Source organism: Nyctibius grandis, chromosome 30 (assembly GCF_013368605.1).
Source record: "Nyctibius grandis isolate bNycGra1 chromosome 30, bNycGra1.pri, whole genome shotgun sequence".
In the NCBI taxonomy this organism is placed as follows: domain Eukaryota; kingdom Metazoa; phylum Chordata; class Aves; order Nyctibiiformes; family Nyctibiidae; genus Nyctibius; species Nyctibius grandis.
In genome coordinates this window covers 2,661,824-2,674,639 of record NC_090687.1, presented here as the reverse complement: position 1 = coordinate 2,674,639, position 12,816 = coordinate 2,661,824, and positions in this window count along the sequence as shown.

Genomic DNA, 12,816 nt, shown 5'->3' with positions numbered 1-12,816 from the left:
GCTGTCTCACAGAAGTAAGAATAACCATTCGGGAAAAACACGTAGTCTCCTGTCATCGACATAATCAAATCTGTCACTCCGAGTAGTCCTTTTTTCTTATGTCCCAATGTGAAGCCCTTTTGCTGGAGCTGGCCTGTAATTTTGCCATGCCTGACAAAACATTATGAAAAAAATCTGTATAAATCTGTCTTTAAACTCTCATCATGGGTTGTTGCTCTAGAAATCATAGTTTGCACTTTGAGAGACAACAGTTCATTCGCTTTACTTTTTAGAAGTCAAATTGCTATGAAAAATGTCTGTCTTTGAGCTCTGCCACACTACAGTTTTGTCCGTCTGACACCAGCTCTCACCCAGCTTCACAGTCTGAAAATTGTATTTCTATCCATAAAATAGTAATCTGGATAATCTGGGCAAGTTTCACAGCTGCCAGCTCCCTTTTAGCAGTGGCAATTAGTGGTTTATGGGTGGTTTCAGCCAACATGGGCCAAAAGAAAGATATGAATTTTTTTTTCCCTGCAAATTAGGGTGAAAGATCCCTTCCTCGAGCGCATGGAAATACAGGGTGCCCATAGGTACACTCTGGCCATGCAAGATGGGAAGATTTCAGCGTTTTCCACCTCCCTGCTCTCTGCCTTGTACCCCTGTCAGAGGCTTGGCCTTCCCCAGTACACAGGCAGTAGGAGGGAGCATTTGCAAGCTCTTCAGGTGCTGCAGGTCACAGCTTGGCATTAGTTTAATCCCCAATGAGTGGCAGCCCAAGTTAATATGCTCAGCTGTGAGCTCCAGTGGCAAGTTCTGCTCGCTTTCCCATCTGCTAAGTTCTTCTTCTAAGAATCCAGCTCTTCCCTGAACCTGTATCTCAGAGGAAGACCTCGTCCTTCCCACCGGAGCTGGTGCCTCCATCCGTTCTTTCTTCTGGTCACTCCATGCATCTCGGAGCAGTGACACGTTAGCATCTTTGAACCTCTGCCCCAAGGTGGGGAATTGAGTCATTCCCTGTCCCTTGAAAAGTGTCTTCAGATTCCTCCTCACTCACTTCTGTCCTCTGCTCTTTCCGTGAGGGCATGGAAGAGACGAGATCACGGGCTCAGCACATTTTACCACCCTAAGCATTGCTCCTTTTGATCAAATGCGATCCAAGCATTTATTAACCTACTTGGACAGACTGCATATTTCTTCTGTGGAAGTAAATTCATTACTATAAATCTCGTAGTTCAGCTGTTTTTCTCCCTCTGCGTACAGCTTGCTTTTTGTATTGGTAGCAGTGCTCACAGCAATGCAGTGACTTCCACCTAAGCGTCTAAGATGACATTTGGAAATGCCCTCCTTGCTGGCTGACAGTCATTTTTTGCTGCAGCAAAACCTGATGTTCCTATGAAAACTCTGCCTGAGCTCGTAGCTTCACCATCATCCTGTTAGTCACCCATTCTGCTGAGCCTTTGCAAAGCCATGGGGACACTGACTGCATTTTTCCTCTGCTCTGCCCGGGGGTCCCCTCACAATCACCCTTCTCGAGGTGCTCCCCAGCCTACATCTCCCACAGGTCACCCTGAGAGGAACAGGGGTGCTCGTCCCCCTCAAGCCTTCGAGCAAGGCTGTGGACTGCGCTCTACTCCCATGGAGGGAAGGGCCCCCAGCAGCGACCAGGAAGCCTTTCTGGGCTGGGTCTCTGCAAAAATGTCCTGCTGAACCAGTTCCAATTTGTATAAAATTCTTCAATATTCATCAGGGCAGGGAGCCCATTGAGCTGGGTTGACAAGGTGAATACATTAACTGCCTTCTTGTTTCTCCAGCCTTACTCTTCCTCCACCTCAAGGGTTCTTCCCCTCTTTTAGACAAAAAAAGTGCAACTTCCACAGGAGAGAGGAGCTCAGAGCTTGGTGTGGTCTGGTTCAAAGTGGGACCTGTTGTGACCCAGCCCTGTGTTGCTTGAAGAGCACCCCACCAAGCCATGCCGTGGGTGTCTGGTCCTCATCACCATGTTGGCCAAGCAGCTATTGGGAAAGATCTATCTCCAGGCTCAGCCCTGGGGTGGGTGGGTGGACACGATAGTCTCTTGAGGGCCCTCCTGCTCAGGAGCTGAGGTTCAGGAGACCTGGGGCCAAATGAGGCAGGCTGTGGCATAGGGCTGGACATCAGAAGAGGGTTACAGTGGCAGATGTCAAGTGGAGGAGACACCTTCCTCTGGTCTGGAGTTAGGAACTGCATTTTCTAGGAGAAATGAAGCTGAATGCTGGTTGTCTTCTCAGCATTTTGGGAGGACTGGTAGAGTTGGATGATGGTGGCTTTTCTTCCTCTCTTTCTACAAAATAATATGTTTGTGGAAAACTGCACTTTCCTGCAGGTGGATAACTCTTGCATATTCAAGTATTCAGCGAGTATTCAGAGAACCCCTGAGGTTTCAGCTTTTGGAATTTGGAAAGCACTGAAACCGTCTGATCTATTAATTGATAAAGAAAACATTTAATTTCCATGCTGCACGAGCAAAGCTTTAAAAACCAGCTTTTAGCTCCAAAACTGGGAAAATAAAAGGAGTAAGAAAGGACAAAGTGACCAAAAGATATCATTTCACTGACCTTCCCCTCACTGAATTTTTCACATCAGTTTGATCCGAACCAAATTCTTCGTTTTTTCTTGTTATGGCAACAACCTGTTCAAAGGCTCCGCTCTTTCTCTAGCACCGTGGTTCTCTCGAAGAGCTCCTTCGTTATCGTGCATCCCACTCACATGCGTCTCACTTCCCTGCTATCGACTTGCGTTGGCTGCCTGAATCACACCTGGCATCTCCTCGGTGCTCGGCATAGAGCGTGGTAGAGCCAAACCCAAACCCTTTCTGTCAAGAGTCCCGAGTTTCTCCCAAACACATCACGAGGGCTTCAGCTGTAAAACCTTTTTCAGTAGAAATCACCTTTCGCCTTATGTTTGCAACTCCGACGAGGTGCTCTGCTCTGTTGCTTTCAAGGTTATCAAAAAAATGATCACCCTCTCTGCTGTGATGCCCCATTCTGTGACATTAATGGCAGGAGAATTTAAAGCCGAAGGAATCTCTTGGCACAGTGTGTAATTTGCCTGGGGAAATTAGTTTCAAAAAGGATCAGAAAGTTAAATACTATTGCTGGGCTTAAAATGAGGGCGAACAATTTTATAGCCAAAATAATATTTTTCTACAATAAATTATGTAGAAGGCAAGAGTAATAAAATGTCATGCTCCAGGGTATAAAACAATCCCTGTAAAGGTCAGGAACCACTTTTGAAGTATATGCACATCACTGCACATTAGTCCAGACGCATTTTAATTTGTTTGGATTTTGTGTCCTTGGTTGGACACCATACTCTTCTTGCCTGAAGCTCCTGAAGGCCAAACACCTTGTTGGCTGGAACAGCAGAGAAACCTTCCATGCCTCTCTCAGATGATTGCTCCATTCGGTTGGACTCGATGATCCCTGAGGTCTCTTCCAACCTGGTTGATTCTGTGATTCCTTTAAGCATGAGGCTGGATTATTTTGTCATGCATATTACTCCTGTCCCATTCTTGTAAGACTTGACACACTGTAAGGTCTTGGTGGCATCTCGCTCTCTGATTCGTGACTCTGGGATTTTGCTGTTACAACACTGTCTCTCGTTATACCAGGATTAACTTTTCAAGCCGACCTGTCTACCTTACACATGCTGCTTACTTCCTACAATGCCGATTTCAACAGGTTGGCTGTCGATGTGCACAGCGCTGAGCACACCGTGCTTAGGACTTAGATCATCCCAGGTCGCTTGTTTTTCTGTTTTCTTAAGTCAACGGCAGATTAGGCGTTAAGAAGGGAAACTCCCTTTTTTCCTGGTTTTCTTCCTGTCCCACATCAACCATTAAAGCTTATTCCTGCCTTGTGCTTAGCAGGGGAGTGGAGCCAGATCAGCTCAGAATCACCCAGCCTGGAGGTCCCATCGTCATGATGCTGGAGAGGTGCTTGACAAACTACCACACCTTGGATCTGTCCCCCAGCTCCACCATATCCAGTTTATGGTCACATCTATTAAATCAGCCTGTATACAACCAGTTTGGGCCCTCTGCCAGGTCAGCTCCACGCCCCGTGGTCCAAGCCCTGCTTATCTGAAGGCTTCTCAGCTGCCTTCCAGGCTCTCCTACACAAGAAGGCACTCGGTGCTCATTTAGGGCAATTTACCAGGCTGGTTTGAATTTGAGACCTCTGAAATACACTTGTGAAATAAAAACAGACCCAAGCTTTTTACAACGGCTTTCAGTGATGCTCGCAGCATCCTGAAACGCTCGGGTGGAATTTGCTCGTGAGCTTTGTAAAATTACCCCCTGGGAGAGAGCAAATAGGGGAGAATTCAAGCTAGGAAAGCCAATTTACATCACTGAAGTGTTAAAAAAGGACAGAGCTGTGAACTCAAACCCATGCTACAAAAGCAGCCACAGACCTCATAAAATACAAGATTTTGCATGGGTGGAGGCTCCGCCAGGAAGAGTTTCTCACTTAAGACATCACAAAATGTAACTTAAAGCATCACAAAAGCACCAGAGCCAGCATGAGCCCAGTTGTTGGAGCAAGTGCAGTCCCGTGACCCCAGCCCACGCGTGGGGAGAGCGAAGCAGTCGGGAAGGAGAGTGACATGAGACTTCCAGATATGGAGGGACCAGCCTGGACTGACCCCCCAACACAGGCGATGGTGCTTGGGTTGAGGTTTCATTGACAGCACCAACACCAGCTGCACACTGTGCTCTCGAGCCCCTTTTTGCACCCTGGGTCCTGCCTCCTTCTGCAGTTGAAAGGAAGGGCCCAGGCAGCCAAGGCTGAGTGGCCGGCACAAGTAAGGGTGCAAACCCACCACAGAGTAGCTTAAAAGCTTCTAGGAAGCATCCAGCGAAGAGGGAGACCTGGAGAGGGGATGTGGATTTCACTCACAACATGGTGCTTCATTTATCCTCTTGTGGCTTCAGCAGCTGGTGCCAACTTCTCCTTGGTGGAGCCCAGACATCCATTTTTGGGCCTCTCAGGGATATCCCAGGGCTGCTCCCTTGGTGGCTTCTCATCCTGCCAAAGCCAGGGACCATCCTGGCAAGGTTTTGGCAGTGGGTGGGCAGTCTGCGGCTCTGGACATGGAGTTCAAATCCCTCCTGACAGACACCTCGGGCTTTTTGGAGAGTTGCTGGAAAGAAGTCTCATTCTCATCCTTCTCCTCCTTCAGTCTACAAGTAGTTGCTGTCATGACATGGCCCTGCTCTCCCTCCAGCCTTCAGAGATGCTCAGAATTATCTCTGCCTCTTTCAGAGCAAAGGCAGCCCCATCCCCATCTTCCCCACCTCTCCTCGAGCAAGCAGTGACCCTCTGCAGTCCCATGTCAGCGCGAGTTCCCACCACGACACTGGGATATCTTTTTAACTTTAGTTACGAATTTGGATCATTGGCTGGCTGTGCCCAAACCATCAAAAATCCATCCCAAAACTGCCTGGCTTTGTATTTTCCTGAAGTTCAAGTCCAACTGAAACCGTTAGATCATCTTTTCTGTATTTTCAGGTGTCACAGGTTGCTGCGTTTCACTTGAACACTGAGCCCTGTAACTTGGGTCATATTAAAACCCCGCAGCCCTCGGCACAGCGGAGCTGCTGTGGGCTGAGATGGGAAGTGACGAGGTGCCAGCGTGGCCCTGGAGCTGCCAGGGAGGGTTTAAACGCTCGCGGCACGAGCCCCGAAGGAAGGGGGATGATCCGGGCACCCCGGAGCCCTCTCCCTCCCCGGCTGACACAGGGCACCGAGCTCTCGGATGGGTGATCTTGCAGCACAGGGACAAGGCAAAAAATCCCTGTGGCTTCACCTCCCGGCTCCCCACTCGCAGGCTGAGCCATTCTTCCCAGAAACTGAATTAAAAACGTGCAGTTGAAAATGAGCTAATTTTGCTTTAAAGGCTGCAAGCCCCGGTGAGTGCACCGCTCCCCTTGCAAATTGTCGCAGTGTGCAGTTACTGTCGCTGTGAGAGAGCTGCAGCTTATTTCAAGGTTGAATTTGTCCAGCTTCTCGTCCCCGGGACATTTACATCTCTGGAAATAATCTGGGGACGTCGCAGCCTGTTATAGCGGAGCTGTCGCTTTCCTTGGTCAGATTCCTAGGCAGGAGCTTGGTTTTTAACGGTCCGATGTCACTATCTACCCCCTTCTTTATATTCTCTGTTTTATTTAACATTAAGGAAAACATATGTTTTATTTTCAGGCTTTTCTTTGCAATTGCAAGGACCAGATACTTTTTTTTCTAATGAGGAGAGCTGAGAATCTCATGCAGTCGCGTGACTGCAACCAATGGCTTTAAAAACCACCATAACTAAACCACCGCCCAGAATTTATCAGAGACTCCCAAGGGTGATGCCCAGGAGGGCTGCTGACCCCCAGCACCGAACACACGAGCCCTTAAGTACCTAAAATTACCTCGCGTTAGCTTTGCAAAATACGTCCCCACCCTCCATTCACAACGACAACTTTTGGCAACAACAAGAAAACAGAAATGACAGATGGCAACAAAATCTGGTACACAAACATGACAGTAGGCAACAGGATGAACGTTTCACCCGCTCGTTCCTCTGTGCTCGTCATCGCTTTTGAGCAACCCGAATCGTTACGCCAGGCAGCAGCGCGGGCCGGAGCGCGGCGTAGCAAACCTCAAAGGGCCACCGACCTGAAACCAGAATAAACCCCTCACCAGGCTGCTCGTCATGAATGAAATTAAAAGTACCACTAAACTACAACCTGCTCTGACAGCTGCTGAAAAATCCCTCCGCTCCTAAAAGGCACTTTGAACTCTCCTCCTGCCCTGAAATCCCTGCCCTGACAAACGCCACGGCCACAGAACAGAGCTAGTCCGGTTTTCCTGCTGCCCAAAGCTTCACCAAAACTCAGATGAACCAGCAAAAATTGGCAGGCAAAGGTGCGAATTAGCATCCTGCAGTAAATGCGTGTTGTGCTAACGAAACACATCTTTTATGGCGACAAAAATTTTCTTTTACAAGCGCTTTCCTCCCAGACTAAGCTCCCCGGTACGAATTCAGTCCCCACGGGAAAATATTTCCTCTTTGATTTGAAGCCCACTTATCTCACGCTGACATTCTCAGTGGAAGGTGCTATGTCACCCACAAACCTCCTTTTATTTCCTATAAAAATGTAAATCAGCCTATTGTTTTTTTCCCCAACAACCTCATGTAGTGAACAGTATCCTTGCTCAATTATTTTGAAGACACGCTTTTAGCCTCCGTTTTATGCAGAAATCTGTAAGATTGAAACCATTTCTCCCCCGATGTTTCCGTGCTTGCTCCTATGCCTGCTGATGCAAAGGTCTGTCAATGTTCCTGGGGTTGGTAGGACCTAAAAAACATCTCAGAAGGCAACAGCAACACCATTTGATTCTCCTGAGGGTGTAAAATAAGTTTTCTCACAAATAAATCACCAGCGCTTTCAGGAAAAAAAGAGGCAATCTTGAGCAAGTACAGTTGTACAGTTGTACAAACCTGTATATACTTGTCGTCATAAACGAGGCCAGTCCTCTGTGATGAAGATCTCCAGATGCTGCCCTTTATGAGACCCAATCTTCATTTGCTTACAACGCTGTCAAACATCACCTATGGCAGATGAAACGCTCTCTTCTGGGGCCACAATCGCAGTGAAAACTCACATGAAAAGTACATTTCAGCCAAACTATTTCAGTCGCTTTTGAGGGGGAAAAAAAAATGACTATATGGTCTTGGTAGGTTTCCCATAACCACGCCTGCAAGTCCTACGCTCAGCCCCAGGAGAAGGGGTTGGAGATAAACTTTGTGTCAGCGATGCATCTCCCATCATCTTCATGAAGATCCACCCAGATTTGTGTGACCTGGGGAAAATGTTGCTTTTCCTGCCTTCTGTCTTCTTTCCCTTGTCATCTCCTGCCCTGGATGAAGCATCCCAGCCTGTTTAGTTGTTCCTTGGGTGGAAGCCACTCCATTTCTTTGATCACCCTTGTTGCCCATCTCCGCTTCTTCTAGAACTTCTAGGAGACCTTCTAGAAGAAGTGGAGATGGGCACAAAGAAATATATCTGAGTCAAGGGGATCTCAACAGCATGGAGTGGTCAAAGCACAACCCCACCATGGATGTAGACATGCCAGACCAGGGCTTTTTGTTCTCCTCTCTGCTTCAGTCTCAATCATTCCTAAAAACGATGCCCCAACCAACTCCCAGCCACAGCAATGCTGCTGCTGGAGAAACACTGATCAGCGGGGATGGGGTCTTCCTAACCAAGCATGCACCAGGCAACATCTCTCTGAGACACTTCTCTTCTTTCCCTTGCACTTGACAAGACCAGTCTCCCATGTAGACCGCTGATGTCCACATAGACCAGGACACTGACAGACCATCTGATGGCTGTGGACAGTGCTGCAGATTTGGGATGACCCCAGCAGCAGGACAACCTCGGGCTGAAGATGGGGCCTTGGTGGGGAGCAGGGCTCAGCAGTACTGGGCAGCAGCAACGCATGGCATGAGGCTCCCCATGACCATAGAGTGGCGGTGGCCATCGGTGAGCCCAGCGTGTCCTCCAGCCTCTCACCCGTCTGTTGCAAACCATACCGACACGGACAAACCGACTGCGGCGTCGAACGTGGGGCCCGTCACTCCATAGGTGCAGCTCCCACCTGTTAAAAGAAAAGCAAATCCTCTTTTTTGTTGTTTTTAGGGTTTTTTTCCATGGCTTTGCACCCGCACACAGGCTTCCCATCCCTCCCACCCCCAGTTCCCCCCACTCCTCTGCCCTGTTTCAGAGTTAGGAAGCCAGACGTGATGTTGCTCTGCTTTGCTCCAGGTTGGCAGGTCGTCTGGTGGGAAGGGATCTGGCCCGGGACAGCGTGAGGAGGTGGGAGCTCCTGCCTGGTGTGTGCCGTGGGAAGGGGGACACGTCTGTGTCCTGCCAACAGCACATGGGGAACACCACCTCGGGAGGACGCTGCTCCGACGCCGTGGCCGAAGGGGGCACAACCTCACGTCCTCGGTCACCCAGGCGTGTTCACGGGGGGTCCCACAGCCCAGGGACCCCGGGGAGCCCTGGTGCTGCCTGGCCGTGGGGTGCCCAGGTCCGGAGCGGGGTGTGCAGGGACCAGGACTTGGTAGCAGATTGTCTCGAGGCTGGGACCCCCGACAGTCTCCAGCTCTGCCAGGGCCTCCCCGTGTCTCCAGCTCGGGTTGTGCCTGCTCGCTGGACACGCTCAAAGTTCACCGTGCTATAAATACCCGGGCCAGGGCTGCCAGCGTCCTCCCTGGGGGGGTGCTGACACCAAACGGGGTTTCATTGCCATTAACCCTTTGGGTGTCTCCCCTCTACAGGGTTTGAACATGAGGAATCCTCTGATCTGAAGCCAGAAGAGTGCAGCAAGTTCCTTCGGTGGGCTGAGTCCTGCTGGGAACGGCCCAGGGATCGGTACGGGGAGCACAGCGGGGCTGGGGGACGCTGCAGAGGACGGGTGTTTTGTGGCCAGGCACACGCGTGATCCCCTGGCTCAGGCAGGTCCTCACACTGGGGACACGGTGGTGTGGGGCCAGCACCGCTCGTGTCCCCCCCCCCAGAGCAGAGGCTGCCTGTGCGCTCCCCGCAGAGCACAGCCTCACATCCCCCGGACCCAGGGTCCCATCCAGCCCGGCTGTGCTGCACAGCCCCGCACCCTGCCCTGTATGGCCCCACAGAGCAACCCCACCACCCTGCACCAGAGGATCCCATAGCCCATGGCCCCACACTCTGCACCAGAGGGTCCCATAGCCCACGGCCCCACACCCTGCACCAGACGGTCCCAACGGGCTGTGTGTGACCCACGGCTCCCGCTGAGGCTGGACGTAGCTCAGTGCACGCATGGCCCAGGGACAAGATGGGCTCAGGACCGAGCGTGGTCCTTGTCCCCAGAGGTCCCACAGCACCCAGAGCCCATTTCCAGCTCCAGTGGGGCCGGGGCTGCCCTGAGCGCAGTGCAGAGGCCCAGCGGGGCTTGGCCTTACAGCCCCCCGGGGCCCCACAGCCTGGGGACAGCCCTCTCCTTTTGCCCCGGGGATCCTCGCAGCGGCGATGAACCGTTAACCTCAGGCCTGTGCTGGTCACGTCGTCCAGCTGACCCCGGCACTGAAACCACCTCACTGCAGCCTCGGGAACGGCACCTTTCGGGTACCTTTGGACCAAGCGACGGCGCCTTCATCGCTTCGCTCTCCACCATCCCCCTCTCCTCCCCATCGTCACCGCAGCGGTACGACCCCACGATGCCCAACGCCGCCTTATCGCTGTGGGAGGCGGCGGCTCTGACAGATTTTGGGTTCTATCAGCTCCTGATGCCGACTGGGGTCCTGCCCCACCACGACGCGGCAGCCCGTGCCCCCAGGCCATGCCCAGTCCCCTGGGCCGGTCTGGGATGTCGCTGCCCCAGGGTTTTCCCCCCAGAGCTGGGTGTCCCCCAGCCCCATGGCAGCCAGTGCGGCACCGCCAGACCCCGCACACTGCGCAGCGCCGGAGCAACGAGCCGAGCGGGCGGCACTAGGGGGAGATAAAGGCCGGGACATGCCTTTGCCTTCGCCAGCCCACTCCTGTCCCCGCGTCCCCAGGGCCACCCAGGTCCCAGCCGCCCGCAGGGGCGAAGGGCAGAGCTCCAAGTCACCATCCCTTCGCTTTGCGGGGTCTTTCCTGGCGTCTTTGGGAAGCACCTTCAGCGACGAGGCTCCTTTAGGCACTTACACCTTCTTGCAGCAGGTATAAAAGCAAGAAGCTGCCTTCTGCCACGTGCAGACAGCACAGGGGCACCCGAAAAATGCACCCAGGAGGAAGGAAAACAGCCCACAACACACAGAACAGGGTCCAGCAGTGAAAGAAGAGTCTGGGGACCCAGCCTGGAAGCAGAGAGTGCCGCACGCTGCAGGACCTCAGCTGGAAACTCAGCCCTGGCTCCCCTTCCTGATGTCCCCATGGGTGCCCTCGGCATCGGCACAGCGGTGCCAGCTCCCGCGGGGTCCCTACGCCTGCAAACCGGGCTCCTCCAGCGCTAAAAACCATCCCAGGCAACAGGCACCTCCTGGTATCGCAGCGGCCCCTCTCCTCCCCTGGACGCTGCCCTCTCTGTGGGCTCCCCGTGACCCCTCTCACTGGAGACGGGAGGATTTCACCAGGCAGAGTTTGGGAGAGCTCCCGGGAGCCGAGGAGCCAGCCCCACAGGACCTGCCCCATCGGAGCTGTTTGCACAGCTGGATCTCTCCGGCACCCATAGGTCCTGCGGCGCGACTCAGCCCCACACACCGGGGTGAGCACAGGCGAGAGCGGCTCCACGGGGCAGGGGCAACATGAGGGGGGCACTTTGCACTTGTATTTTCTATGGATTAAAAAAGAAAAGGTAAAACTTACCCCTTTTCTCCGGGAGGAGGGACTCGGAGCCCGGCTGGCCCAGCACCTCCAGTGTTATAAACATAACGGACGTTGATAAAGGTCTGTCCATCGCCCACGATGCCACCAAACCACGGGGCCCCTGGGGTCTGCGCTCACCGGGCACAGCTCTGAGCTCCCCCCGAAACACCCACACAGCACCTGCCTCCAGACCCACCGATCGCGCCCAAACCACGTTTTCTCTCCCCGTTGCCCTCAGCCTGCACTTGCAGAGGGTTTGGGCTTGTGGCCTCCCCAGACCCCAGTGCCGGCAGGGAGCTGGACGCAGCAGGGGGCTTCAGCCTTTGCTGGCAGCTCCTTTTACAGAGCGAAGCCCGACTGTGGGTCTGTGCTGGCTCTCCACATCCTCCGCCACGGCTCGGTGAGGGCCCTGTGGCTGTGGACGGGTCCCTGTGCCCACGGCCACGCAGCAGCATCGCTCACCCTGCAGCCACATCTCTGTTTGTGCCACGTGCCCAGAGGTTTCGGTGCTTCGGGGGGCGCTGAGCATCCTTCTGGCTCCAGCATCCCGGTGTGCAGCCCCTAAACTCACTGTGTCACTGTCACTTGTTTAAATTTTTTTAGAGCTCCAGCTCTAAATTTTGCAATATCCTCACTCTTAAACTTCGTGTGTGGCTGCGCTAGAACAAAACGGGGAGGCCAGGGTGGCTGGTAACTCGATAGCGACATTGGCCTTGGCCCAGGGAGGCTGGAGGAAGGCAGAGGGTACCCGGGCCAGGGTGTCATCTGAGCCCCCACGGGAACGAGGTGTCTTTGCCACGATGCGAGTTGGCAAGAGCAAGAGGAGGGAAGGGGATCCTCCGTCAGCGCTCCGCTATGCGCCGCGCTCCCACGCACACAGACCCACCGCTGTGGGGCAGGACACCCGTCCCCAGGGCTGGGCAGCTCCGGGGTTGCTGCACACCGGGTCCTCGCTCCCTCCCAGGCCTGGGAAAACAAATTCACATTCTGCTTCATTACGAACATACCCCCGATGAGCGGCGATTCAGTGCGAAGCCACATCCCTGCTTGTCCCGGGACGCGGAGGGCGAGGGCACGCGGCAGGACCCCGATGGGTCAGCCCTGCGCGCCAAGGCCACCGACAGAGGCAGCTCTGGCACGACGCTGTCGTATAAAAAAGCTACAGGTTTGCACCAAGTCCCGCTCTTGGCTTGTTTTTCCCTGCCCCCAGTGCCCAACCTCAGCACCTCCAGCCCCGCACCCCAACCCTGCGGCCGCCGCGTGCCCCCTTCGGAGCCGCTCCCCGCGCTCAGCCCCCCGTTACGGCCCGAGAACCCTCCAGGGGCCCTGGCGCAAGCCTGGGATTTGCACTGTCTCTTACCCAGCAGATCTCTGGATTTGCAAGGCAGCCTGGAAGTAAAGGCTCGGGTTTTATGGTA